Here is a 27,167-nt window from a genome sequence, read left to right as displayed (position 1 = left end):
GAATTTAAAAAAAAAAAAAAAATCCATATTTAAAAAAAAATAAAGCTTGAAATGTTAGCAGTTAATTCAGAGTTTTAATTTTTTAAAAAAGATTTTATTTATTCATGAGAGACAGAGAGAGAGAGAGAGGCAGAGACACAGGCAGAGGGAGAAGCAGGCTCCCTGTAGGGAGCCTGACGTGGGACTCGATCCTGGGTCTCCAGGATCAGGCCCTAGGCTGAAGGCAGTGCTAAACCGCTAAGCCACCTGGGCTGCCCCAATTCAGAGGTTTTTAAATAAATTTATGTGGGTCAGACAAAACACATCCTGGGGCCTGAGCATCTGTTTGTGACCTAGACTTTGGGCAGGAACTAGACTTTGGACAGGGCCATATAGATGATGATGGTGTCAGGGACAGCTGCCATTCTGTATCTGACTTCTTGGCTTCAAAGTGGCCTAACCTCAGAGTGGAAAGAATGAAGTTACGACTTGATAGGTTAGGAAAATTCCCACATTACATATCACTCTCTTTGGGAAACAGTTTCTATAAACTCGTATGCTATCTTAGCCCTTAAAAGAGCCTCACCTTTACTCCTCTTGTTTTGCAGATGAAATTGAGGTCCAGCGAAGGAAGCAGAGCTTTTGTGAGGTCCTGGGCAGGCCCCGCTTCAAAGTCCAGACCTTTGTTTGGTGCTCCTGCCTCACTCACACTTAAGGCATGGATAGGGCAAGGTGTTTTGGCATACTTTGGGTTGGTTGGTAGAGCTGGGGCAAACTCCATTTCTTGGCACAGTTCTATCATCTTGAGCAAAGGGAGGGTTGAGGTGGCAGTTAGTAATGTACTCAGTCTCAGCACAAAGGGTCTATTTCTGTCACTAGCATAGATTGACCTTATTTTTTTCTACCTAGAAAAATGTAGAGGACAGCTTAGCAACAAGGAACCTCAGTGCCATGATCTGTTTCTCCTTGTACTTTCCTGCTGCTTCTGTTTCCTCCCCTCCAGCTCCTTTCTTCTTGAACCCTACTACCCTCCCTTGTGTATATCACTTTCCTCCACCCCAACCGTCACCCTTTTATTCTCTGGTTTTCTCTGTTGCCCTTTTCTTCTGTGGGAAATTCTTGTAATGCCTCTGTAGTAGGCAGAGCCTGAGATTGGACCTGTTTCCAGGGTTTTTGAGGGACTTGCTCTTAAGTAGGGCAACTAAATAAGGAGATGAGATGTTTTTAAACTGCTCCCTCTTTGGTTCACCTCACCCCAGTTGGAAAGGATAAAAACTCTGGGCTTGGCTGCAAGGCTCATGCAGTCTGGTGCCACTTCACTTTGCTGCCTTCTGTCAGCAGCAAGGTAACACCCACTGTTTCCCTGTGCTCCTGCTCAGCTCAGAATGACTTTGTTGTTTGGCAGTTCCTCTGAGTAGAAAGCTCTCAGCTCCCAGCCTCCTTACCAGACAAGCTCCTGTTTCATTTTTTCATCATTTCAAATGCCATCTTCTCAATGAACCTTTCTGTAATCACTCCATAAGCAGAATTTTTCTTTACATTTTGCTTCTATAATTGTGCTCCGTTGTTGTATCACACCCAAAAACTGCTCTCATTCATGAAATTGAGATCTTATGAGCCAGGGAACTGTGTACTACTTATCTCTGTTTCTTTTGTACCTCAGTAATAGTCCTGGCACAAATAGTACTTGCAGAATGAATAACGGAAATGTACATGTACTGATAACCCATGGTATAAAATTGAATGTTACGTCCTACAGGTCAAATGTGACAAAGTTCTGTGGAAGTTTATGGGAGTTCTTGAGAGCTACCTTCTGACTGGGAGGAATCTTGGAAGCTTCTAAAAGCTGGTAGCCTTTGAATATGTCTTGAAGATTTAGAAGAAGTTCAACTTGGCAAATATGGTGGGAAGAATATTCTAAATGGAGGGTATAGTTGGAATAAAAGCAATGAGGAAGTATGGAGTTCAGGCTCCACTGCTTACTCCATTCATCCCCATAGCCAGAATTCCTTCTAGAGTGTATCCTAAGTTTCTAGGCCAGCCTAAAGGAAATTCTTTCTTTACTTCCTTTTTTCTTTCTTCTTTCCTTCCCTTCTCCCTATTTCTTGTAACCTCCTTTCCTTTTATTTTTGTTTTTTTTCCCAGTCCTCTCTCTTTCTTTCCTATGTTTCCAGTCCTCCTCCCCTTTTTAATTTTGTTTACCCTTCTTTCTCTACCTACTTTCTTCTTTCTTGCCCTCTTCCCCAAGTTACCCAGGAAATCCAGTCCTTTGAGTTGAGATGTGAATCATTTATACAATATTCAACTCCAAATAAACACCTCCCCTTTTGAAACTGAGAAGTAATCGTGGCATAATTGCTTATGTGTCTGTCATGTTTTCTTGGCATTGACTTTTTTTAACTTCCCACGATGCTGGGGGTGTTGTTACCATTTTTCTTTTCTTTTTTTTAGTTGTTGTCATAATGTCAATTTTATTTATTTATTTATTTATTTATTTATTTATTTATTTATTTATTTATTTATTGTCAGTTTTAATGAGAAATTTCTGCAGACAGGCCTGCCCTTGAGTGGTATGAGCCTTCAGGCAAAGCTAGGGCTGGATGAGTCAGATACGCTCATGGATCTGTTTTCTCATGCATATAAGTATCTAGGCCACACACATTCCCCCCTGTTCCTATAAGTTCATATACTTTGCAATACATAGACACAAAATTCAGTCACAAAGGTGCACATATTGCTTCTCTTCCATACACATCCGTATTATCTCCCTTCAAGTTATCTACTTCCTCCTCCTGCCATGTACCCACACATTTATCCTCCTATACTCCCTGTCCTATTATTTTCTAACCAGATACTCAGAATTGTATGTGTTATGACAATATCTGCAAGCCTTACAGACACCACTGTCTACTTCCTTACATATCTACACAAGTCCTCCCCTATACACAGATCCATCTTCCCACACCCCATGTCTCTCAGTACCACAGCATCTCCCATTATTCCCTACATATCCCCTCCTTGAGTGTTTCTACTGTGAATAAAAGACATTTTAGTTTCAAACTAGTTTTGAAAGGAAATGTCTTTGCTGACAGACATGCTAGTGGACCGTAGGAAGTCTGAACTGTTTATGACAGATACCTCTGAGGCCCCTAAAATAACTTTGTCATGTTTGGGGTGGGGGAAAGCTGGGTCAGACAGACAATAGAGGGTTGCTTCTAAATTGCACTATTATGACCCAAGGTGGATTTGAACCTAGGTGCAAACTGGTCCTGTGATTTCAGGGTTCACTTTTTTTTTTTTTTTAAGATTTTATTTGTTTATTTGAGAGAGAGAGTACTAGAGAGAACAAGCACAAGTTGGGAGAGGGAGAAGCAGGCTCCCTGCTGAGCAGGGAGCCCAATATGGGGCTCAATCCCAGGACTTGATATGATGACCTGAGCCAAAGGCAGATGCTTAACTGACTGAACCACTCAGGCAATCTAGAAAACTGTATCTCTCTCTCTCTCTTTTTTTTTTAAGATTTTATTTATTTATTCATGAGAGAGAGAGAGAGAGAGAGAGAGAGGCAGAGACACAGGCAGAGGAAGAAGCAGGCTCCGTGCAGGGAGCCTGATGCGGGACTCTCCATCCCGAGACTCCAGGATCACGCCCTGGGCCGAAGGCAGGTGCTAAACCGCTGAACCACCCAGGGATCCCAAAAACTTTTTTTTTTTTTTTTTTAATTTTTTTTTATGATAGTCACAGAGAGAGAGAGAGAGAGAGGCAGAGACACAGGCGGAGGGAGAAGCAGGCTCCATGCACCGGGAGCCTGATGTGGGATTCGATCCCGGGTCTCCAGGATCGCGCCCTGGGCCAAAGGCAGGCGCCAAACCGCTGCGCCACCCAGGGATCCCCCAAAAACTTATTTTAACAAGTTCCCAGAGTCCTTCTGTTGTGTATCCAGATTGGGAAGCAGTTATCAAGAGGAAAGAAATAGAAGTAAGTTCTGCATTATCTTTTTTTGTACCACCTTGGACAAATTATCTTTTTTGGACTTCAGCTTTCTCACTTATAACAAAGCTCATGCTTGTAAAGGACCCTTTCAGCTCTAAAATTTTGTACTGCTTTATGATGAGTTTAGTCTGGTATCCTCTTCAACTAAGTATTGGTTCTCTGGGTCTGCCCTGGGCAGAGCATTTCATGCTTTGGCCAGAAACCAGCAGAGGCAGCCTAGGCCCTGACCTTTTGTCAGAAGCACTGACACAGGTCCTAATTAGAAATGGATCGATAATGGGCCTGCAGCCAGGCCTGGGGAGACTGGGAGGAGGCTAGAGGGGTGCTCCTAACTAGGGAGAATCTGATTACCATTAAGTGGCTCTGGTTACACTTGTCAACACAATGGTTTTGCTGGAATAGCGCTCTTCCCCTGGGAACAACAGGCAGGGCTGCCCTGAGCAGACTGAGAAATGGTTAACTTGTACTCCCTTTGATATGTTTTCCTCATCTCTATAAACTTACATATAATATGATGCTAGGTACATAGTACAGGTGTCCTCTTCAGATGGAAAAATCACTTATTAAATACCTAAGTGTTAAATGCTGATTTAAAGCCCTTTTGTTTGTTTATTCCTCCTAATAACCTACTGGGATAGGTTTGAAGAGGAAACTAAAGCTCAGAAAAGCGAAACGAGTTTGCTATCCTTGTGTCACATAGCATGTTCTTTATTGTACTACAGTATAACATTTCTGAGCATTTGCAATAGTGATTCTAAGCTGATGAACCGTTTTCTACCAGAGCCATCCCTCCCTCCCTCCCTCCCTCCCTCCCTCTCTTCCTTTCTTCCTTTCTTCCTTTCTTCCTTCCTTTCTTTCCTTTCTTTCCTTTCTTTCTTCCTTCCAGATTTTATTTATTTATTCATGAGAGACCTAGAGAGAGGCAGAGACACAGGCAGAGGGAGAAGCAGTCTCCCTGCGGGGAGCCTGATGCAGGACCCAATCCCAGGACTCCAGGATCACGACCTGAGCCAAAGGCAGATGCTCAACCACTGAGCCACCCAGGTGTCCCAACCTTATCTTTTTACAGATTGAACTGGATCTCAGGCCGTCTCCCCCTAGAGCCCTTCAAATACTAAAGGAGATTCTTGAAAATCATTGATGAGGAGTATTGGGGGGGGGGTCCTCTGCTTGCTTTTGCTTTGTCATCTCCTTTCCACAGTCCCTAAGGAATGAGCAGGCTCTAATGGGAGAGATCAATCATCATTTGGGATCAATGGGAGAACTTCCTCCTTCAAGGAGTACAGAGTCAGGTTTCTGAGCTGGCCGAGTGCAAGGAGGGGGAAGGGATTCATGACTGATATTTCTAGGCATTGTAGTAGCTGAGGGCTTAACATGTTCAGCTACCAGTTGTGGTCAAATTCCCCCTGTGGTTGGTCATTCAACAGATATTTGTTGAGTATTTCCTGTGTCAGGGCTTGTGCCAGTGCTAAAGATTCCCAGGTGTAGACCCATTCTCTGCCATGAAAGACCTCACAATCTAGCATCAGAGTCCAGCAAGGAAACGAACCACAGTAGTAGAGGCATGTGCAAGAAATTCTGGGATTACAGGCATGGTGGTGGGCTTTCCTAGGGAGGATAACTTTGATCTGTGCTTCTTGAAGGAAGAGGAAGAGTTGAGGCAGGCAAGGCAAAGAGGGTAACTCCAGACTAGGGGATTAGCACAAAGAAAAGCATAAAAATGTGGCTAGGAACTCCTGACCAAAGGGTAGACATTAACAAAGTCCCTAATTTGTAGCAAATCAGAATGTCCATCTAAGCTCTTGTCCCTTGCTAGACTTGGGGCTGTAATAGTAGCTACTGAATGGCAGTAATACAGGAGCAGGAGGAGGGGAAAAGGAGGTAGATTGATTAGCAGACTCTGACTGAATCTTCGTTTCTGGGAGGGAACTGAGGAAGAAAGCTGAAGAGCAGCAGCCCTTTGTCGTCTGGGCCGAGCCTACAGAGGTGTATGCTGCGGGTTCTGGGCAGTGGTTTGAAAGCTCATCTGGCCCAGGCACATGGCTTCACTTCTCCCATGGCAGAATCCTCTGTTCCACTCAGCCCACCCCTCCGTTCTATGTTCTTTCAAAAAAAAGAAAAAGAAATTAATGGAATCTGTTCAAAATACCCTGAAATGAAATTACATTTTTAACTCTAATTACCCTAATTAAAACTTGACAGCCGTAATCCTGGAATGGCAGATATGCTAAGTACCCCATGCCTCTGACAAGCTCACATACCCAGATGGAATGTTGTTCTGTTCGGGGCTTAGGAGAAAAATTCTTTGTGTGTTTGTTGTGTGTGTGTGTGTTTTTTTTTCTCCCATCAGCAATTTAGTCTTTGGCTTCATAGCTTTCCCAAGCTAAGATAGCCATACTTGTGGGCTATAGGCTTGCCCAGGACCTTTAATCTCAGTGGAGATCCCTTTGCAGAGGTCATACTCCTAGGGATTTTTAACCACATACCTTGGAGTTTCCATTTCAGTTGAGGTTAGACTGCATGCCCTGAGCCTTTTCCTGGGTAAGATCCCCTGCCTTCAGGGACCAGGGATCTGTGCTTGTTAGAAGGCTGTCTGCTGATCTAGAACTAAATATGGGTCTGGGATCAGTTTATGGCTGTTTTTAAGGATATAGTTTGAGGTCAGGGATGGGAGGTCTGAAAATAAGATGTCTCTTCTCTTCCCATATCTCAGCACAGGCTAGAACCACCTAGTAAGATGCTGGGTCTTAACTAGTTACCTGGCCAGTCCCAGGGAACACAACGGGGCATAGGAGGGGGTAGCAGGAGAAGAGGCAGCTCTTGAAGCAGACTGAAGGCTCTGTTGATGCTGTGAGTCATATCATGGTTTTGTTAGAAACAAAAGTCCCCATGTTCTGGTGACCTCCTTTCAGCCCAGAAGCCAAGCCTTTTCAGTCAGCGGACACTGGCTGATGTGTTAGGTACTGCAAGGGATACGGAATTGAATATGACACAGTGCTTGCCCTTGTGAGGCTGACAGTTGTGGGGGAGTAGGGGAGGCACTGGTGGGTGAGGGACAGCCATGTACATATGACTAATTATATAAGGCAAGCAAACATTTTTCATAGGTGTTGCCATATGAACTTGTCCCTGAATAGGTATCACTGGAGGCATTGCAGGTATCAGGGAATAGCATGGGGGAGAGGTAGGAAGTTGCCAAGTGACAGTCTGCTGTGATTGGAATACACCGTGCAGGGGAAGGATATGGTAGAGGGTGGAGGTAGAGTTTAAACTTTTATCTTGTAGGCAAAGGGAATCTATGAGGGTGTAGTGCCTGTCTTAATGAGTGTGTATGATGGATTGGGAGCCAGGGTGATTGGAGCCAATAGATTAAATAGGTATCAGCAGATTATGGCCTATGGGGTGAATCCAGTCTGTGGCCTCTCTTCATAAGATTGTGCTGGGGTACAGCCACATTTGTTTGTTTCTGTATGAGTGTTTTCATACTACAATGGCAAAGCTGAATACTACAGAGACTGCTATAGCCCACAAAACCTAAAAATACTTTCTGGCTCCATACAGAAAATGTTTGCTGGCCTGAGTTAGAGGGTAATTATGAAAGTTCTCTAAAGCCTGAAATGAATTGGAGGTATCAAATGAGACTTTGCAGAAGGGACTGCATGATTTAGCAAAGACTCTAGCCCTGCCTACCTCTCAAAATTTTATATAGGTCAAATTTGCTGAAAGTCACCATGGTCACAAAAGTACACAGGATGCCAGTAAGTCCTGATTTGCCCTTATTAGCTCTGTGACCTTGGAAAAATCACTTGTCAGAAGTTCAGGTGAATATAGTAATAAAACAAAGAAAGGACTCAGATTATTCCACATGGTGCAGAGCTGTTACTATGCCACTTTGTACTTCCAGTTTATAAGTCTGAGCGCCCTCTAATGGAAAACACAAATATCCTCAATCTGGAACGTAGTTTGTCTTGAGAAGTTGGGGATAGGTGAACAAGAAGGTTTTGATACCTAGAGCAGCTGGCATTGTGGGCAAGAGGCTCATTCTTTGAGGACACTGTGTACCCATTTTCTTCCTTAACCATTTAGACTTATTCTAGCCAACATTGAACAACTACCCTTCAGCTTCCAGAGCGTATTAGGCCTCTGTAAAACCAAAGACTGGATTTATTTCTCTATCACCTCTCCCAGCCAGAAACTGTATAAGTAGCACTTGACATCCCTTATGAGTTGCTCCATACCACTGTACTGAACCCCATATGCCTCCCCTTTTCCTAGAACATTGTACATCTGCCCTGTAGGATGTACAAAAAAACACTAGATGGGGATATGGCAGTCGTGGGTTTCAAAGCTTACTATGTGACCTCAGCCCCTTTGTTTCATGTCTCTGGTCCTTTTGTAGGCTCCAATACAAATGACTTTATAGTCACCTCTTGGAATTTGAGAGTTCTTCTCTAAGATTCAGAGCACAGCTCTCCCCAATCCCCCATGTTCCCCTTCTCCTTTCAATTTAGAATATTAGTATATTCCCACATTTGATCTACTTGAAATTCTCTGCATTTGACTGTGAGTAGAGTAGTAGTCCTGTCTTTAGCTGTTTTTACCGCAGGCTTCAGGAACTGGCACTCAGTCTAATTACTTTCCACTGGAGTGGAAAAGGCTGTGGAGGTCATGTCCATGTGATCCTAGAGGTTCAGCAAGGCATGGTGTCTCTAGGATGGGCAGTCTGTTCAGTACGGGCAAACATTTGGCCCTGAGCATCCATGATACAGTAGAGGAAGGTGTTCATCCAGGCAATTTACAGACTTTTTCCTATTTATCTCACAGCTCTGAGATAGGTGATATTATCTGTCTTTTATAGATAGTGGGAATTTATTAGAGGATCATTCAGGAGACAGTGACTGACTCATTGAGGATAAAGGGAAACAAATACTCTTTGTTCCCAATAGGGGAGAGTGGTAGAGGAGACAGACAGGTAAGCTGTGATGGGAGCTCTAAGAGGATACACAATAGCAGTTAAGTAACCGTGCCTACCCAGTTTGGGTGGCAGAGTCAGGGCTCAGCTCCAGGTCTGTCTGCAGGCTATTTCTATTGTACTATGTTACCTTTCCTGCTGAAGGGGGGGAGGGCAGTAAACTCAAGTTCAGGTTCTTAGGCCTGCAGAATGGCCACTGATGGGGAAATCTGGCCTTGGATTCAAAGGTAGGCTTTAGTCTTAGGAGAGCCAGAGTTGTTAGGCGACTAAGGCAGAGGTTATGACAGGGACTTGGACCCAATCATAGAATAGAGCACAAGATTTTGTTACCTCTAAAAGGTGAAGCCCGGTGGTCAGCACTGGCAGTATCCTGGAATACTACAGGGAGCCACCGTCAACTCTGGTAGCAAATGGGGAGGAAGCATTGATATCCAGGCCCTGTGGGTAGAGGTTAGAGGTTGTGGCTAAGACTGATTTAAATATTTCCTGCCTGGAGTCAGAATTAGTTCAAGGACTGGATTGGAGTTGTTGCTGATCCTTACCTGAGATGATAGAGCTAGGATAGACTGTGAGAGGAAAGAGAAGAGGTTTTAGAGGCTGACAGGAGATGGTATTAAGGCTAAAAAAAAAAAAAAAAAGCCTTGTTAGATTCTACAAATTATTCCAGTATATGAGCCATTTTCTTCTCAGTGCAGCTTTTCAAATACTGGCTCCTTTTCCCAGAGACTCTGTCTTCCTTTTTTTTCTGACCTTGGCTATCTAGGCAGGCCATGACTAGCTCTAGGCTATAACATCCTTCAGTCCTGCTGCTTCACTGTGCATCCTCTCCTCTTAAGCTCCCAATAGTGCTAGATTCAATTTCTTCATCTGTGACATACGGGGATTGGACTAGCTGACTGAGGTCCAAGTGTACTATCCACAGGACCTTCTTTTAGCCACTAGACCTGAAATTCATTTTTAAGGCTAACTTTGGATCCTACCCTTTTGGTATCTATAGCCTTCATATAACTTTAAAAAAAAAAAAAAAAAAAACCTGTGCGTTTTAGCTGGGATTCAGTTTAATTTTTGTTTTTTGTTTTTTTTTTTGACCATCTTCTTGCGATTTTAATTTTTGGGTAAAATTATCATTATCTCTTAGATTCCAGCTTTCCATCCCAGAACTGAGATTCTTGGGGCTGAGTCTATATCTAAAGAACATTGTGTGTTGCTTTTTAAGTACCTATTCAAAACCATTATGTGTAGGGGGACCTGGACCTGGGTGGCTCAGTTGATAAAGCATCCTACTCTTGATTTCTGCTCAGGTCATGACCTCAGGGTCGTGAGATTGAGCCCTTTGTCTGGCTCTGTGCTGAGCCTGGCTCTGTACTGGGCTTGGAGCCTGCTAAAGATTCTCTTTCTCCCTGTGGTCCTCTCTGTTGCCCTCACCTCCAGACATGTGTTTGGGTGCACTCTCTTTGTAAAAACGAAACAAAACAAAAAACCAAACCAGGATGTGACCTTGAAACTTGCAGTTCCTGACTCCACATTGAGGACACCACGAAAGTCATAGTCATTCTGTACTGTAGGAAGTCTGGATGTTGTGAGAAGTGCCCTGACTGGGAGTAGGAATCTGGCCCTTTCACTGACTTCCTTCTGTGACTTTGGACAGATCCTCCTGCCACTCTGGTCTGCCCTTTCTAAAATGGTGGGTCCTCTTCCAACTCTGGTCTCACTGGGGACAGAAAGCCATCATCTACACAGTTCAGTTGCAGAGCACTGTCTGGCTCAAGCTTTGGTGTGTGGGTTACAGATAATAAAGCCTTAGATTCTCCCTTCCAATTAGGGAGGGGGAAGGGGAACCATCCAACTGTCTCATTAGCATGGAGAAAAGAAAACAGTAATTACTGGTGGCTCCCTTGATGATTCCTGCAGGGTTGGTTCTTTTAGGGAAAGAGGAGGGGGAAACTAGAGACAGCTTTAGCTGAGGAAGGAGAAGTGCTGTTAGCTGTTTAGAAAATTTCAGAGGCAAGAATGATTGTCTTGCACATCTGTTGTATTCTCTGGACATTCCTCCAGGCAGCCTAGAGACTGCCTGGATTGAGTTTCACCTATTTATGGCATGAATAATGTTCTCATTCACGGACATGGACTAGGCTCAAGAGCCCTAACGTCACCTGTCAGTAAGACACCAGCTGCCCTTGAGGGCCTCCTTTTGTGATACGCTGGGCATCCTGACACCTGTCTTTGTTGGGGAGTAGTGGAGAGTTTTACTGAGCTATTTTGTGACCTGGCTGCATTTTTATGATGTAGTGAGTCATCTTTTTAGCCCCCATGGCAAACCACAGCCAGTTGGTTTATTATGCCTGGGCATAGGCAGCCACACAATAGAGTCAGTCATAAGATTCAAGGTCAGGTATCCTTGTGAGTGGGAGCAGTCTGGTAGAATTGCAGGGCCATAGGGTATGGTCAAGGCTGGGAAAAGCAGGCCTCACAAAGATTGAGGCAGAGTTTTGAGGCCAAGATGTTAGGGGACAGCTAGAAAAGAACAAATAGATTGGCAAGCATGGCTCCTGGGACAAAGGCTATTTGCTCAGTGCCCAATCTTATGTTCCCTGCTGGTTGTGTGCAGTTGTGCACCCTCATGTGCTGATCACATCACAAGTGGGTCTGAGGCCACCCGCAGGTGAGCCCTGTCTGAGCCCTGTCTGGAGCTGTTATGCTATGATTATTTCCTGGGTCTGCTCATTCTTGCCTTGGTTGCTGCCCCAGAGACCTAAAGAACCAGCTTCTATTTTCTTCCCCTCTCCAGAGAAAAATACCATTTCATCAATAGCTCTTTCAGTCAGTCTTCTTGTAGGCTCTGGAGATTATCCTTCTCTAAACAGCAAAAGTTCGATAGGGACATACTATTTAAAAAAAAAAAATTGTTTAACAAATATAGGAGATGATTTCTTCTGTCAAAATCTTTCCTTAGCCCCCTGAAGCACTCCCTTTTGCTTGGTGCCCCACCCTTCCAAAAGCCTTTGATGTTCAGGACTCAGTTCTTTCCCAGATTTTCTCTCACTTCTGGTTCCTTTCCTCTAGTTGCCATATGTAGTTTCTGGTTTCTGTGTACTCCTGTAGAATTTGTCCTTTATTATTATTATTTTTTAAATTACTATTATTAAAAAAATAAATTATTATTATTATTTTGGTGGAATGTAACAAAATAATGGCCTGACTCTGGAAGGAGTGCTTCTTTTCAGACTAAATTGTAGTCATCTGGGCCATAGTAAAGTGCTTCCCCAAAATAGGGTCCGTATGCACATCCAGGACATGGTACCTGTTGTCTTGCAAAGGTGTTCATAGCATTGTATTCCCTCCCAGTATTAGATGTTTTAATCAGGTATTTGAGTTCAGCCCAGGCTGAACCTCTCTTAGCTTCTTGACTGTTTGATTTTTTTTTTTTTTTTTTTTTAAGATTTTATTTAGGGATGCCTGGGTGGCTCAGCTGTTGGGTGTCTGCCTTTGGCTCAGGGCGTGATCCTGGAGTCCTGAGATCGAGTCCCACATCGGGCTTCCTGCATGGAGCCTACTTCTCCCTCTGCCTATGTCTCTGCCCCTCTCTTGGTGTCTCTCATGAATAAATACAAAAAATATTTTATTTATTTTTAGAGAGTGTGAGAGACCGTGAGATCACGAGCTGGGGGAATGCGCAGAGGGAGGGAGAAGCAGACTCTCCTTTGAGCAGAGAGCCCGATGCAGGATTGGATCCCAGGACCCTGGGATCATGACCTGAGCCAAAGGCAGGCCTTTGAGCCATTCAGGTGCCCTGCTTGGTAGAGTCTTAGAACATCTTGTGCTTTTGGGTGATAGCCAATTTGGAATAGTCCCTCTCTCTCCTCTCCCACTACAATAACTGGCTGAGAGCCCCTTGGGAAGGCCTGGTAAGCTAAGTCCTACAAGTCTGGAACTTGATGGTACACTTGTATTCCACCTCTGCCCATTTTTCCCCCACGTATGCAAAACCAGTAGTTGCTCCATCAAATACAAAATGGGAGAATTTGATCCATTTTCTGAAACTCAGTGGTGCCTATATGTGGGGGCGGGGGCTCTTTTTTTTTTTGAGCACAAGAGAGTGCCAGGTATGTAGTAGGAAGAACAGTCTTTGAGTCAGACTGTGGTTCCAGTAAGTTCTGTTTCCTAGCTGTGTGATATTAGACAAGTTCTTTCTCTGAGGCTCAGTTTTTCCTGTAAGATAGGGATAATTCTTCTGGCCTCAAAAGGGTTATTAGGAATCAATGAAAATAGGGATGCCTGGGTGGCTCAGTGGTTGAGTGCCTGCCTTTGGCTCAGGGTGTGATCCTGGAGTCCTGGAATCGAGTCCCACAACATTGGGCTCCTTGCATGGAGCCTGCTTCTCCCTCTGCCTGTGTCTCTGTCTCTCACTCTCTCTCTGTCTCTCATGAGTAAATAAGTAAAATATTTTTTTTAAAGGAATCAATGAAAATAATTAAGGCTTTGGCTATAGGACATGATAGGTATTTAATAGCAGTAATGGCAAATGTACATTTCTTTTTTTCCTCCTAGACCATTTTGTTGCCTTTTTGTTTTTTTAAGATTTTATTTATTTATTCATGAAAATACACAGAGAGGAGAGAGAGAGGCAGAGACACAGGCAGAGGGAGAAGCAGGCTCCATGCAGGGAGCCCAATGTGGGACTCGATCCCAGGTCTCCAGGATCAGGCCCTGGGCTGAAGGCTGCGCTAAACCGCTGAGCCACCCGGGCTGCCCCATTTTGTTGCTTCTGATTCATTCTTTTGTGGTACTTAAATGGAATAACAATACCTATTACTGAGTCACTTTTGCCAGGCTCTGAGATAAGGGCTTTCCCATGCTGTCTCATTTATTTTTCTCAATAAAACATTGATGAAGCAGGAGCAATTTTTAATAAATGTAGGAAACTAAGGTATAGAAGGTCAGTACCTTGCCTAAGGTCACAAAGCTAGTTATGAGACAGAGCTAGGATTCAAACCCAGGTGTCTGATTTTAGTCTGAGCTCTTCATCACTGAATTGATCATTACTACTTTTACTTTTTCTGAGCAATGTGTGACGTGTGTGTGTGTGTGTGTGTGTTTTCTCTCCACTTGGACCTCTTGGGATTTGCATGCATGTGGCTTATGAACTTCTTTTAGTCTTGGTTGGCATCTGTCTTTTGATGGAGATACAATGACACTGTCTGCCACAGTTCTTCCTAATCCTTTCACTCACAGCAGACCCTTCAAATGAAAAGTGATATAGCTACCTTGCTTGCTTGCTTGCTTTCGAGACCATCCCCTCATTCCTTTACCGTTCACATAAAACTAAGTAAATTTACTGTTCTTACCAGTTGGTTTTTTTTTTTGATCCCTCAGAAGAACAGATTGAGGGCAGTCCCGGTGGCCCAGCGGTTTAAGCACCACCTTCGGCCTGGGGTGTGATCCTGAAGACCTGGGATCGAGTCCCACATCAGGCTCCCTGCATGGAGCCTGCTTCTCCCTCTGCCTGTCTCTGTCTCTCTGTCTCTCTGTCATGAATAAATAAATAAAATCTTAAAAAAAAAAAAACAGATTTATAAAGAAATTAAGGTCCAAGAAGGTGAAAGAATTTGTCCAGGGTCACACAGTGAATTAGAGGTAGAGCTGGAACTAGCTGTTAGGTTTTCTGACTCTGAACCCAGTGCTTTCTCTACTAATTTAGTAAGCAGGAGAGGTATGTATGTATAATTTACAGATGAGACCTAAAGAAGGTTAAGCTATATTAGGACCCAGGATCTAGAGAGTTCTGAGGGAGGGGCCTTGCCTCATCCATCCACATCTTCCCACCAGTTCTTTCATACATATTTGAGGAACTCAGCAGAAAGGGAGTAATGCTTAACCCTTAGGGTTCAACAAAGCTTTCATGACAAGGAGCTGTGGCAAAGCATCCAGAGGGTGTCATTGTCTCCTCATCCATAAGGAAGGTTGGATTCCCAAGGCTTACTAGCCTGCAAGAACTCTTGTAGAAGGAGCAGAGGAGTATCAGAAGAATCTATGTATCTTTGACTTCTGCAAACTTTAGTCTTAACCTAGGTGGGCTGGGACAGGGTAGTGGTAAGTACTGAGGTTGGGAGCCCTGAGTAATGAGTTTTATTTTATCTGTTGCTGGTATATTTAGTTTGGGGTTGGGGACAAGCAAGTTCCCTTCATTTGAAATTTATAAAGAGGAATTCCTACTGTTGCTCTTTAAAAAAACCAAATAGGGGATCCCTGGGTGGCGCAGCGGTTTGGCGCCTGCCTTTGGCCCAGGGCGCGATCCTGGAGACCCGGGATCGAATCCCACATCAGGCTCCCGGTGCATGGAGCCTGCTTCTCCCTCCGCCTGTGTCTCTGCCTCTCTCTCTCTCTCTCTGTGACTATCATAAGTAAATAAAAAATTAAAAAAAAAAATAAACCAAATATAGAATATTAAAAAAAAATAAAATAAAAATAAAAATAAAAAAACCAAATAAATCCTTGGTTCTGGTACCAGAAAAGAAACCTTTCCCAAAGTCTGGGCCTCAGACAGTTCCTTCCTTTTTGCCTCCTTCCTAACCTTCTCTCCTTTTACCCTTTCCTCTCCCTCTATTTTCTCTTCCTGCCCAGCTTCCCTCTTATTCTTTTCTCTCCTCACCTCTCCGTAACTCCTGAAAACGAGAACAAGAAAAGGGAATCTTCAGACAGCAGATTAGTAGATAGTTGGGATTAAAGATAATGGGGCCGAGAGTCATAACATGGGAGCTAGAGATTTTGGACCTTACTTCTAGACCTCAGAACAAAGGTTCTTGGAGAAGAGGCTTATTCATTCATTCATTTACTCATATATAGTGTCTCCTAAGTATAACCTGCCAGACTATGTGTCAGATACTTAGGTGATTCCAGTTAATAAGACCCTAAATCTGCCAATAAAATAATAGTCTTATGGGGAAGACATAGTAGAAGTATATCTTCTGAGCAGCCCTGGTGGCGCAGCGGTTTAGCGCCGCCTGCAGCCCGGGGCGTGATCCTGGAGACCCTGGATCGAGTCCCACATTGGGCTCTCTGTATGATGCCTGCTTCTCCCTCTGCTTGTGTCTCTGCCTCTCTCTCTCTGTCTCTATGAATAAATAAATAAAATCTTAAAATATATATATATATATCTTCTCCCATACTCCCCCATTCAAATCATTGGATTTTAAAAAAAAGTTTTATTTAAATAATCTCTATACTCAACATGGGGCTCAAAGTTCACAACTCTGAGATCAAGAGTCTCTCAGGTTCTTTCAGCGCCAAATCACTGGATTTTTCAGGTAGAAACAACTTTAGGGTTTATCTGGTCCTCTAAATCATGAAGTAAGCAAACATATATAGGCTTTGGAGTAAAGTAAAGCAGGCCTGGGTTCACATTCTAGTTCTGCTACCTACTAGCTGTTTGACCTTAAATGGTACTCTTAACCTTTCCAGTATTCAGTTCCCTTGGATATAAAATGGGCATGACATCATTTCTTCACAGGGTATTATGAGGGTCAGCTTCATAATACCTAGCCCAAAGCCTGATGCATATTAGCATGTATCTTTCTATCATTCTGCATCAAGGCTTGGCGAAAGTCCTTGCTCCTGTGAAACTGAGGCCATCTCCAGTCAGCCTGATTTCTTTCTCCGTTTGTTTTTTTTTTTTAAGATTTTATTTATTTATTCATAGAGACAGAAAGAGAGGCAGAGATACAGGCAGAGGGAGAAGCAGGCATCATACAGAGAGCCTGACGTGGGACTCGATCCAGGACCTCCAGGATTACGCCCTGGGCTGCAGGCAGTGCTAAACCGCTGCGCCACCAGGGCTGCCCTCTTTCTCCGTTTTTACGATATGTGGAGCACTCTTTGTACTGTTGGGTCCTGCCTGATATTATTAGTAATCCTTTGCAGGAATTTCACATAGTCCCACCCTGGAATGCAAGGATAAGAACTGTTCTCATTCATCCCTGTGTCATCTATAATCCCTAACTTAGAGCTGTGACCATGACCAACCAGGCCCAGAAAGTATTTTTTTGATGGATTGGTTAGAAGGCTTCTATAAATATGCTCAGTGTTCTGTAGTGAAAGAAAGAGCTATTAGAGATCTGGCCTGGAATCTCCCATCCTAACTCTTCCCCTACCTCCTCTTCTGTTACTGCAATGATTCTCACAAAATCCCTGTCCTATAATCAGGATGGGGGTTGGATCTCCATTTTGTAGAAATCTGAGGCTCAAATTAGAACCCAAGTCCTTTGTTAGGTAATAGATCCTGAGTAAGGTAAGAATAGCAGAAATGAAAACAAATCTTTAACCAACTAGGTCTTCATTCTCCGGCACCAGCAGGAATCTTTACAAGGAAGAGAGAACAGAGGAACTGGTTTTGAGGCTTTAGCTGATGATGAGGCCAGAGCCAGGTGTAGTCACAGAGATGATTCAAGAATATGATAGTGGTAAGAAGGGGTTCAGGATAACTTCATAGATTTACTAGGCCTTGAAGACTAAGACAGATTTGAATATGTACAAATGAAGATGGGCATGATGAACATTGAGAGTCTCAGTGCTTATAGAAGAACGATTATACCATTTGTTGAACTATGGAGGCTGAAAACTAGGAGATGAGTTCAGTTTGGTGACATTTTGATTTGGAGGTGCTAATAGTCCATTCCCCTTACTGTGCACCTCCTACTATCTGTCTTTGTCCTTTGACCCGGGCCTATAGAGATCCTTCAGTTCCATGTATTTGCTGCTTTGCTTCCAGGCCTAGAGCCCCCAGAGACCCCCTTACCCATGTCTTGAAACAACTGTCACTCTGTCTGAAGTAAGATAGTCATGTAAGATTCTTAACCTGGTACCTAGTCTGTTTCAAAGTGTACATTCGGTGATAGTAGCTGTTAAATGGTTGTTGTGGTTATCATTGCTTTCTGATCATAGTAGCTAGAAATTAGAGAAACATCTGGAACCAACTGAGTGAAGGACTCGAGTCATTCACCTGGTATTCAGTAAGAAGCCTGAACTGCAAGTAAATGGAATAAATTTCAGGCTGGGTATAAATGAGGCTCTGAGCCATATTGGGTAGAACTAGAGAATGTTTACTGTCCATCACCCACCCCTGCCCCAAAGTTGGTATTGTATGATATGGTTAAGAGGGCAGGGCAAGCCTTGGAGGTTGGACTCCCTGGTTCAAGTCTTAGCTCTACCTTCTGTTAGCTGTGTGACTTGGGCAAATTTACTTAACTGTGCCTCAATTTCCCTAATAGTAAAAATGGGGAAATAACACAGCAACCTTATAGGGTTGTTGTACAGATTAAAGAGTTAATGCAGATAAAGGGTTTACAACGTTGCTTGGCATGAGCTACTGTTCTCCTTAATCCTGGAGTCCTCTCTATTCCACATTCCAGGTAAATACAGCTATTTCTCTGTTCTTCAACCATCCTCACCAGCAGCGGAGGGGAGAAGTAAAGAAACCTGAAACCAGTTTTTTTTTTTTTTTTTTTTTTTCCTGAAACCAGTTTTAGAGTGCTTGAAAATTTGTCCCAGCTGGGGTCCAGGTTATCTAAGCCTGGAGGAACCTGGCCCAAGATTGATATAGAGAGTTGTCTAGATGACCTGAATTCCATTCCCAGTTTTTTTTTTTTTTCTTTAAGGTTTCTACATCAATGTGGAGCTTGAACTCTTGACCCTTAAATCAAGAGTTGCAGGCTCTACTGACTGAGCCAGCCAGGTGCCCCTCCATTCCTAGTTCTGCCACTGATGTACTTTGACCTTGAGCAAGTCATCTAACTCTGAGCCTCTGTTTTCTCACATATAAAATAGGGAGCATAATTATTTTCTCCATATATATTTAGTATCTCATTCTTTCCATCACTACATTCTAGTTATATTGACTTTCTTGTTCCTTTAAGCATAACAAGCTTATTCTTACCTATTATTGCTGCAGGGTCTTAGCACTTGGTATTCTCTCTTTCTGAAAGTCTTCCTTCAGATCTTTGCAGATCTTACTCCTTCACTTTATTCAGGTCTCTTTCTGGTGGTCAGCCCTTGGAGAAGTTTCCTTGATCATTTTATCTAAAATAGGCCTCATTCTCACTCGTCATTCTTTCCTCCCTTACTCTGGTTTATTTTTCTTTAAGACACTTAGCATAACCTGAAATAATGTGTTTAATTATTAACCTATCTTTTGCAAAGATGCAGGACATGTGAGAGCAGGAACCTGGGATGCCTGTACTGACCTAAGTTTATGCCTGTTCTGAGCAGGACACTGACTGACTTCTCTCTGTTTTAGGTGAGCCCTGTTCGCAGAGGTGCTGACCCTGTTACCCAGAAGAGTTAATTGCAGGCTGAGCTCAGCCTTGGTATTGGTGAGTGAGGGTCTTGGGTAAACCCTGGGCAAGCTTGGGCCAAGATCAGGGTAATTAGTTTGGGGCTTATTTTTATCTTTAGTACAGGTAACTAACTTATGGACAGTTATTCTCCTACTCCATGTCTGAGAAATTGGCATAGGCAGCTTTCTGTACTGAGAGGAGAATTGAACCTGGTTTTCTTAGAACTGTTGTAAAATGGTTTGGGATCATTTGTGGTGAATAAGGCAAAAGCAAGCTTAGTTCCTTTTGGCTTCTGTTAGCTGCTTTGTCTTGGAGGTTATCTTGAACCTGGCAGCTAAACCCATTCTCCTCATAGCCCTTAGAAACTTTCCAGATTTCAGTCTTGACTGTGACCTACCAAGTCCATAGGTCAGCTTCAGAAGCTAGTTTTATCAGTCCTGGAAAATGTGATTATGAATGGTGGTGAGGATGAGTAAAAGAGTTGGGGCTCTGTGAAGAGAACGTCAGGGGAAGCCTAGAGGGAAAACCACAGATGGTGAGACAAGAAGGGAAATCAACACATTAAGAACCAATTGTGTGGGGCGCCTGAGTGGCATAGTTGGTTAAGCATTTTGCCTTCAGCTCAGGTCATGATCTCAGGGTCCTGGGATTAAACCCTGCATCAGGCTCTCTGCTCAGCAGGGAGTTTGCTTCTCCTTCTCCCTCTACTCCTGCTTGCTCACTCTCTCACTCATGTGTGCTCTCTAATTTAAAAAAAAAAAAAAAAAAAAAAAAAAAAAATATATATATATATATATATATAAAAATATATAATATTTTTTAATATATATTTTATATAATATAAAAATATATTTATATATATTTATATTTTTATATTAATTAAAAATATATATTATATTTTATATAATATAAAAATATATAAATATAAATATATATATATATATATATATATATATATATATATATATATATATAAAAGAACTAGTGGTGTTATGTGTCTCATTTAATCCAGACAAAACTCCATTTTATGACTGAGGGAATTGAGGCTCTGGAAGCTGAAATAATTTGCCTGGGGTTCACATCTGAGAATCTATAAAGCTGATATTAGAACCTCCTCAGTCTAATTGTAAATACCATTGTTCTCCCTGACTTGGCAGGCTTTCCTTGTTAATTTCTCTGGAATCCTGATTTTTTTTAAATGAAGTTCAGGAAGACAGACCTCCTTAGGGATTCAGGAAGGGAGATCTAGTTATTTGAGGGCCCAGCAGGTAGGAGTTGGGATTCCTTCTGAGGCAGTGGCATTTCTAGTGAGGGAGCCAAGAGCCTAAAAGATAGGATCTTCTAGTAGTTAGAGGCCTAGGCTCAATATAACTAGAAGAAGAAAGCACCTGTAACACATGAGATACTGTATAAAGACTTGGCCAGCAGAGATAGGGACCTGGACAATTGGATTGGGGTTGGAAACCTGGGTTACCATCATCTCTCTCAGCATTTGTCCTTGGACAGTCTCCCTTCCCCTACTTGTAAAATCGGAGTGCTTCCTTGCACCCCTACATATCTAATGTGTGTATGCCAGTCTGCAGGATGTTGTAGGGAGTCAAATGAGAAATGCAAGTTGGATATTTTTGAATTGTAAAGCAGCATGACTGAATGAGAGAAAGTGAGAAGAGAGCATAAGTACCCTGGCACCTCAGTCCCTGACCTATTTGGCATTCCACTCCCCAAAGGGAAAAGAGGTTTTCCTTTGGATATTTGTGTTGTAAATCTTTTCCCATGCTCTTCTCTTCCTCCTCTTGGGTAGATTCTACCTAAAGCTCAATCTTTCCACAAGGGAAGGGATTTTCCAAAGTACAGAGACCTAGCCAGGCAGTATCAGCAGCATGATTTGCAGCAGTTGGGCTGCAGAGTGCAGGTTTAAATGCACTCACACAGTCTGGCTTCAAGGCCACTGCTAGCACAGATATTAAAGCACTTTTCAAGGACCCATCCCCAGCATGTGTTTTCACTCACTAATTCCACATAGATGTTGCCTTGTTTCCTACTATCTTGCTCAGAAAAGGAAGGCTGTTCCTATTCCGGCTTCAAGTACCCTGCCCATCCCCACCCCTTACCTCCAACTACTAGTGGAAAAGGCATTTATGCTATAGCCTCATAATCTTGTCAGAGGCCATGGTCATCCAGTTTTCCCACCATATCTCTTTTGCCATTGGCCAGTGATATAGGCCACTTTCTTCACATTCTGTAACTGGACATTTTGTTCTTCTCTCCGCCTGAGTGTGTACAGAGGGGTCTCTCCCCAACCTGGTGTTCTTGGAATCTGCATTAGCCAATCTTCCATCCTACTCTGAATCTCCAGGCTCTGTCATCTCTTTTTGTCTAGTTAACCTAAGTTCTGTAGTTGCTGGCTTTCCTGTGGCCTGGGTGCCAAGTTTGGACCTTACTCTTTTTGTACCAGCGCCTTGTGAAGAAGTTCCATTATTGATTGTTTCAAAATATGAATGATTCCATGTAGTGTCTATTTAACATATTGAAGTTTCTACTAAAAACAAATTTGATCTAAAAAGGAGGCAAAGCATTGTCATTCTTAAGCCTTTGCACAGCACTAATTTATCTCTATTTTTATATGTTGTAATAGGTTTAGCAATCTAGTTTCTAAACTCGTATAAGATTCAAAAAGCATATCAAAAAGGGAGGAGGAGCTGCTGTATTAGCAGCTAGAGGTGAGAGCTGAAAGCTAATAGTAAGGGAAGAATGAAAGAAGAATAGAAAGAGAAAACAAGTATGGAGGCCTTCAGTTTAGGGGCAGCAGTCCTATAGACCTCTGTGTGCTTCAGTGAAGCAGAGTTGGTAATTTTTAAGGTAGTTCTAAGTTCCTCTTGAGGCCAGAGGTATCAGAAAACACTAAATTATTTATCATGTCTACTATATTATCAGATGCTATACTGAATGCTCTGTATAAGTTGGTTTTATTTTCATAGCAGCTTGGGAGGTAGGTGGTGATATTCTCATTTTAGAAATTACTGAGGTTTCAAGAGAGACAAACAGTGAGGAAGAGCTAAGCTTAGAACCCAGAAGAATCCAGCTCTAGACAACTAAGTTTTTTCTATTATCCTATTTTGGCTCTTTCCCTGTGACCTAAACTCCTGGTCTTTCTCAGCCTCTTCAGCCAGTGGTTTCCAGTGGTTTCCCTATGCCTTCTTTTTATTCATTCTCCTATATAAAACTTTATTTTTTAAGACATTGATACAGTGAGTTTTTATTGAGTGTCAGCCCTGTGCCAGATACAGCTTTGAAATATAGCAATGAAGAAAATACTTTGGGCAGCCTGGGTGGCTCAGTGGTTTAGCGCCGCCTTCAGCCCAGGGAGTGATCCTGGAGACCCGGGATTAAGTCCCGCGTCAGGCTCCCTGCGCAAAGCCTGCTTCTCCCCCTGCCTGTGTCTCTGCCTCTCTTTCTCTCTTTCTGTCTCTCATGAATAAATAAAATCTTGAAAAAAAATTTTGCTCTTTTGTAGTTTACATTCTGGTGGAGGAAAACATAAACAAATGAATATGTATGTAGAAAAATAAAGCAGGGTAAGGGAACAGAGAGGTTCTTTGTGATGAAAAAAGGCCTCTGTGAGAAAGTAAATCTGTGCAAAAAATACATAGGAACTAAAGTAGTGAGCTCTGTGTATATCTTGGGGGAATAACATTCCAGGCATAGAATTCAGCAAATTCAGAGAACCTGAAACTATAGCAAGCTTATTGTGTTTGAGGAGCAAAAGGAAGCCAAGTGGCTGCAAGTGGAGTAATCAAGAGGGAAAATGGAGTATGGAGAAGTCATAAAGATAGACAGGGACCCAGATCATGCAGGGCTTTATTCTGAGTGAAATAGGAAGCCATTGGATTGTGTTTAGAGGAATGATGTAATCTGACACCCAGTAAAAAAATAAAATAAAAATAAAAATCCCTCTGCCTAATTGTATCAGATAAGACCTCCTGCACAAGGTTGAATAGAATTGGTGAGAGCAGACACTCTTACCTTGTTCCCAATTTTAGGAAGAAAGTGTTCTTTCACATTAAGTATGGTATTGGCTGTAGAGTTTTTTATAGATGATTTTTATCAGGCTAAGTTCCCTTCTATTCTTAATTTACTGAGAGGTTTTACTATGGATAGGTGTTGGATTTTGTAGATTCCGTATTTTTTGTTGTTCATAACATGGCATTACGTTAATTGATTTTTGGATATCAAACCAACCTTGTATTCCAGAGGAAAATCCCACTTTGCCAGGGTATATGATCTTTTTGTTTTATTTTTTTCTTCTAAAAGTAGTTTTTATTTTTTATTTTTAATTTTTTTTTGCTCTTTTATTTTTTATTTTTTATTGGAGTTCAATTATCCTTTTTAAATGGTGTTGGATTTGTGTTGCTATTTCGTTGAAGATTTTTGCATCTGTATTCATGAGACATATTGATTGTGTTGTTTTTCTTGGAATGTGTTTGGTTTTGGTATCATAGTAATACTGGCATTATAGATTGAGTTGGAGAGTGTTTCCCCCTCCTTTGTTTTCTGGAAGAATTTGTGAAGGTTAGGTATTATTTTCTTTTTGATTGTGTGATAGAATTTACCAGGGAAGCCAGCCTTTACCAGAGGCTTTACTCTTTGGGAAGATTTTTCATTACTAATTTAATTTTGTTCTTTGTTTTTTGCTTCTTGTAGGTCTACTCAGGTTCCTTCTCTTCTCTCTTCTCTTCTCTTCTCTTCTCTTCTCTTCTCTTCTCTTCTCTTCTCTTCTCTTCTCTTCTCTCTCTTCTCTTCTCTTCTCTTCTCTTCATGAAAGATAGAGGTAGAGGCACAGAGGGAGAAGCAGGCTGTGTGGAGCCTGATGCGGGACTCAGTCCCAGGACCTTGGGATCATGACCTGAGCCAAAGGCAGATACTCAACCACTTGAGCATCTGCCAGATTTTGTTTCTTTTTCAGTCACATTTGATAATTGTGCCTTTCTTGAAATGTTTTCATCTAGATTGACTTTTCTTTAAAGATTTATTTATTTATTTATTTATTTATGATAGACATAGAGAGAGAGAGGCAGAGACACAGGAGGAGGGAGAAGCAGGCTCCATGCCGGGAACCCGACGTGGGACTCGATCCCGGGACTCCAGGATCACGCCCTGGGCCAAAGGCAGGCGCTAAACTGCTGAGCCACCCAGGGACCCCTAGATTGACTAACTTCTTGGTTTAAGATTGTTCTTGGTTTCTCTCTCAATAAATAAATAAACAATAAAAATTGTTCATGGTATTCCTTTATAATCCCTTTAACTTCTATTAGATCAGTAATGATAACCCCTTTTTAAACCCTGGTTTTGGCAATTTCTTTTTTTTCTTGGTCAGTCTTGTTATGTGTTTGCCAATTATGTTGATGTTTTCAAAGAACCAACTTTTGGTTGCATTTTCTATTCCATTGATTTCTTCCTATCTTTCTTACTTTCTAACTTTCGTAGGGGCTAATTTGCTCTTCTTTTTCTAGTTTCTTAAGACTTGGGTTCTTTTTGTTTTTTTAAGTTTTTTGTTGTTGTTGTTTATTTATTCATGAGAGACACACAGAGAGAGAGAGGCAGAGACACAGGCAGAGGGAGAAGCAGGCTCCATGCAGAGAGGCCGACATGGGACTCGATCCGGGGTCTCCAGGATCACACCATGGGCCAAAGGCAGGCGCTAAACCGCTGAGCCACCCAGGGATCCCCTGTTTTGTTTTGTTTTGTTTTAAATTGGCTTTGCATCCCAAATGAAAAGTCTTCAGGCTTGAGTAATGTGTGGGCTGTCAGTGTGCCCCTGATGTGGTAGTCTGCAGAATTATGTGATGCTTCAGAGAGGGCCTAACTCAGGAACAGTGGGGTAGACAAGTTGTCTGCATTGTATGTGTTACCAGCTGAGAGGGAGGGGGCCAGGGCTAGACCCATAGTGCTGGGCAGCCTTGATCCTGCCTGTCCCAAGCCAGGACTTGGGTCAGGCCTGAACTTTTTCACTTAGGAGATGAAGGTGGTGTGGCAGGAGGTCAGATGACAGACCTGGAAAGTCAGAGTTCCTCAGAGTGCTGAGGAGATTTTTGCCTGATACACAGAGCTGGTGGGGATAGCTGCCCACCTCACAGACTTCAAAGGTTCAAGATGGCTTTCGATACCTTGCAGAATATCTCTATTAGCTAATAATGACAGATTCTAAAGAGAAATTTAATTCTGTTAACAAAAATAAGCCTTAAATCCAGATCCCTTAGGTAACATTGAGGTGGAAAAGCTCTAAGCAATGCCTGGGCTTGTTGGTTATTTATTTGTAGCCTTTATTTCCTTCATCTATAAACAAAGAATAACACTGTCTACCATCCAGCACATGTCAAATAAGTGCTGTATAAAACTGTTAGATACTGTTCAAGTTAAAGGGACTATTATTGTTAGTAGTTTGTGGTGGTATGGACCAGGGACAGAGTCTGAGAAGGTCCAGGGGCAGTAGCAGTGCATTATTATCCTTCAAGGTGTGGGATGAATGACACAGTGGATATTATAACTTAGTAAGGCAGGAGGTTCCTAGTCTACCAGTGTAATAATCAGATGGCTCCTAGAGAATTCTGTGGAGAAAATCTGAGGGAGGCCGCCAGAGCAATTCATATAAGAAGCAGCTGTCCCTGTTCTTTCCCCATCTAGGAATTTTGCCCACATTCTGTTACTTTGGTTCTAGAAACAGCTGGCTTTCTTGAAGGTTGCTGTCACAAGAAAGCAATAAGATCTTGCTTACTTGGGGGGTAGGAATAGTGTGTAAAGGGCTCCGGATTATATTGGGCTCTGTGTCTCCCTCCTTCCCCAGTTTTCATTAAAACTAAAGAGGATCTTTCTGTCCCACTGGAGCAGCAGGCCAGACAGAAGGGGGACTGACAGGTCCTATAGGTCGGATTAGCTAGAGGACAGTTCTAAGAATGTGGAGAGGCAGGCTCCTGAGCCTGAGACTTAGGCCAAGAGATCAAAAATCTAAGCTGTGAAACTGGGAAACAGTAGATCAGGAAACCAAGGTCTGTCAGCAGTTGTGTACTAGAACCTTGAGGTGAAAAGGACATGGACTGAGGGGACTTTAGGATTTAATGGGGCAGATATGCAGAAAACTAATAAAACTATCCTACAAAAGCCCCATGTTAACACAAAAGCAGAAAACACTTCTTTTGAATTGTCATTTTTGTATTGGCTGAATCTTCTCTGTTCTCCTTCCCTCATTACTTCCCCCTGCCCCATTTTCCCAATTAGGATAACACGTCAAGAGTTACTGCACTTAGTGCTTAGGGCAATAGACAGAAGTTACCGGTTTTTGGAAGTTTAATTGACTACACCTTTTCTGTGTACCTCTGAGTTGTAGTTTCCTCATCTGCAAAATGAGAAACAAAAATGCCTGTATGGTTATTGTGGTGCTAATAGATGATGAAAAACATGCCTGGCCTGGATTGGTATTTGGTCACTAGTGATTGAAATAAATTCTGATACCATGTGTTCAGTGTCAGATTATAATAGAAAGTGAATATCCCAACTCACGCTCTTAACCCTGTTTTACTAACTCAACCTTGGGAATGCATTTAATCTCTGGTTCTCAGTTTCTTCTGCTTGAAAAAGAAGCAATGAGGTAGAAAGTTGACCTATAATTGCTGATGTTCCTTCTAGTTCTTTGCCTCTAAAGGTACAGTGGTCTGTGGTTCAAAGGCATCAGAGAGTCAGGATGAAACAGAAAGTCAAGAAGGGTCAAAGAAACTTCAGTTTCAGTCCTGCTCAAGGCTGAGCAAAGATATTACAGAGAAAGAGCCATTATCTACAATGAGCAGGTGTTGGAAGCGTCTGGGAGTCTGCTGCAGGGGCAGTGACCTGCTTGTCACCCAGCA

At 42.5% G+C, this 27,167-nt stretch overlaps 1 protein-coding gene across 6 annotated transcripts in view; it reads left to right on the top strand.

Moving 5' to 3' along the window:
- The window catches only part of RALY (RALY heterogeneous nuclear ribonucleoprotein), a 148,872-nt gene that overhangs the window by 82,346 nt on the left and 39,359 nt on the right, over positions 1–27,167 (top strand). For 5 of the 6 annotated variants that reach the window (XM_041732287.1, XM_041732285.1, XM_041732289.1 and 2 more), the window contains one exon: positions 19,233–19,308. The exons of the other annotated variant lie outside the window; for it this stretch is intronic. The gene's annotated coding sequence lies outside the window, so the exon portion shown is untranslated. The remainder of the gene's footprint in view (positions 1–19,232; positions 19,309–27,167) is intronic. 6 annotated transcript variants of the gene reach the window in all.

The sequence above is a fragment of the Vulpes lagopus genome, chromosome 18, assembly GCF_018345385.1.
Source record: "Vulpes lagopus strain Blue_001 chromosome 18, ASM1834538v1, whole genome shotgun sequence".
Classification (NCBI taxonomy): Eukaryota; Metazoa; Chordata; class Mammalia; order Carnivora; family Canidae; genus Vulpes; species Vulpes lagopus.
The sequence above is the reverse complement of the archived record's forward strand: the minus strand, read 5'-3'. Positions and strand labels throughout refer to the sequence as shown.